Below are 2,761 nucleotides of genomic sequence, written 5' to 3'. Positions count from 1 at the left end.
TCTAATTATGTCCTAGAATCTGTATTGATAAAGCCACTGGATGGCAAAACGTCTACAATAAAGATATCCAGATGTTGCACATGTGTCTTAACTTTCAAAGGGACCACTGACGATTTTGAAGGATCACTGGCTTGGTGAGGATTGTGAGGCTGACCCCTCGGAGGATTCTCTCGCTTTCAGAGACTGTTTGGCTCACATGAAGTGTCTGGCGGCTGAGAACCTGCATATCAGCCAAACCAAGATGAAGAAACAAAAGCTGGTGCCTTATAATGCCTTAAAAGCAAAGTTCAGTGGGCCATACAAGGTGGTGGAAAAGGTCACAGATCAAAATTACATAATTCACACACCTGGGCGGTGGAAGTCTGAATGGGTGGTGCATGTAAACAGGGTGAAAAGATACCACCAAAGAGGTGTGACCCAGGGGTGGACACTGATGTGCAGGGAGCCACAGATGTACACCTTAGTAACAGGGCATTGTTAAAAGACCCTTCACAATGTATGTTAGGTCTTAGTAAGGAAAAGGTTGCTGAGATGGTTCACCTTCTTTGGAATTTTGAGGATTTGTTTGGGGGATATCCCTCGTGTAAGCAACCTAAAGCCCCATGATATAGATGTAAGGGAAGCTGAACCAATTCGGCAGGTCCTTTACAGAATGAGCCCACAAAAGAGAGAAAGTATGGAGAAGGAGGTGAAAAATCTACTTGACAATGATTTAATAATAATACCAAACGAGAGTGAGTGGGCATCACCCTGTCTGATGGTTCCCAAACCAGATGGCACCCTGAGGATGTGCACTGACTACCGTAAGGTTAATTTCATAACAATGGCTGAATGTTTTCCTCTTCCTAGAATGGATGATGTCATTGATGCAGTGGGGGGAGCTAAATATGTAAGTAAGTTAGACCTGTTGAAGGTTTAACTTAGTTACCAGATGAGCTTTTTCAGTACAAGGCTCTTTCTTCCCTTTGGGCTTCGTAATGCACCCTCCTGTTTTCAATGCAGAATGCAGGAAGTTATTCGTGTCCTAAATGGCATGAGGTGTCATATTGATGGCCTTGTTATTTTTAGCCACTGTTGGACAGAGCATGTGAGGCAGCTTAGAAAGCTTTTCTCTAGGCTCGCTGGTGCTCAGCTCACAGTTAATTTGGCAAAGAGTGTTTTCGGACAAGCCCAGCTAACATTTCTAGGACATGTTATTGGCCAGGGGAAGGTGGCCCCAGTGAATGCCAAGGTGGAGGCTATAGACAATTACCCTGTGCCAAAGAACCGAAAGGAGATCATGTGTTTTGTAGGCGTGGGTGTTATGCAGGATTCTGCATGACATTGTAATGTATATACAGTAGAGAAGGGTGCCATAATAGTATGAATGTTATATTTGTAAAGCTTAATTGTATAATTCATAATGCTGTTTTGGTTAGCGGGTAAGCGTAGCTTGGGGCAGTCACGTGTGGTCAGTATGGCATAGAGGCTGGCGTCGGAGATGCTGTGTATTTAAGCTAAGTTTTGTAGTTATGTACTCCTTTTGTTTAGCTAACTCAAGTCATAGGCTGTTCTATGGTTTACCTTGTCAGTGGAACGCCTTCCAACTGAACAAAAGAAACTAATGGAAAAATAAATAAATAAAGAAATGATTTAGGAAAAACAAGAAAAATGATTTGAGAATTTTACTTAAAATTTAAATAATAAAAAAAAATGGCCTTCAGTTCTTGTAGTTGGGTAGGAGTAGGTATGGCCCTAGATAGTTCCTCTGATGTTATTTATGTAGGTTATCCTGGGCAGATGGTAATCCGATGTTCTGGAATCTCCTACCACTTGGATGGAGCACAAGTAGTATAGGTAAGGGCCGGTAGTTGTAGAATAATGTTAATAAGTACTATTAACACACGTCTTGCCCCTTTATCTGGCGTCTATCCTGGAAGACCACGCCAGGAACAGAGCTGACAAATAAGAGAAAATAAAACTGGTTACCCATAGTCATGATAATATAACATTTAAGAAAGAAAAAGAATGATAAATGCCAAAATCATTACTGGTAACCAGCAAACACTAGAAAAGAACAAACAGTAATACTCCTGGTAGATCACCCTACCTGATTAGGAGAAGAGTGGAGGCGAAGTGACTCTCCTAACTTCAGTCCACACCAGGTAAGGTCAATATTACCAAGAGTAGAAACTTTAACAAATCGGACACCAGGAACTAGTTTTGCCCCAGCCCGCCAGAGAGGGGGGGGGGGTGAGTGCGCGCGCAACGTAACTCGCTAATGGTTCCTGGTTGCCCGAACAACCTTAACCCCACTTACACCTACTTTTCCCTCACATACCTATATGTCCACCTAGGCTCTGACATGATCAGGGTACTGTGGGATAGGTTAGGAAATAAGAAATGGGGTCGGTAATGGAGTAGTGAAGGCCTGGCTTTGCTAGGCTAAGTTCTTATGTTTTCCTGGACTCTCCAGCCGCCTGCTTGTGTACCGTTATTTGGGCGTTTAGGATTGGAGATATATAAAGGTGTTTTCTAGAGTGTGTATATAGGATTTTTGCCTAACCCTCTGTTAACCAACCCACTGAAGTAACAAATGCTGGTATAGCACTTTCTATTTTGACTGGGATAGCCCTGGGTGGCCTGTTTCTTCCTGAGACGTGTGTAACTTTTACCTTTGCCCTTAGACAAGGCTTTAGCTTCCAGGTAGTCCCATTTTCTGCGTAACAATCTGGCAATTGTAAAGGTGACGTGGTTATCACGCACGTTTGTACCCTTGTAA

General features: G+C 42.8%; 1 long non-coding RNA gene across 1 annotated transcript; it reads right to left on the bottom strand.

The window, feature by feature from the left end:
* Nucleotides 1-1,717: 1,717 nt before the first annotated feature.
* Nucleotides 1,718-2,279, bottom strand: LOC138851784 (uncharacterized). Its single transcript, XR_011391395.1, has 2 exons — nt 2,090-2,279; nt 1,718-1,937 (listed from the first exon to the last, which is right to left on the bottom strand). It is a non-coding gene; the product is annotated as an uncharacterized lncRNA (long non-coding RNA).
* Between the last annotated feature and the right edge of the window lie 482 nt (nt 2,280-2,761).

This window comes from Cherax quadricarinatus, unplaced genomic scaffold, assembly GCF_038502225.1.
Source record: "Cherax quadricarinatus isolate ZL_2023a unplaced genomic scaffold, ASM3850222v1 Contig2083, whole genome shotgun sequence".
NCBI lineage: Eukaryota > Metazoa > Arthropoda > Malacostraca > Decapoda > Parastacidae > Cherax > Cherax quadricarinatus.
This window is presented reverse-complemented; position numbering and strand designations above follow the sequence as displayed.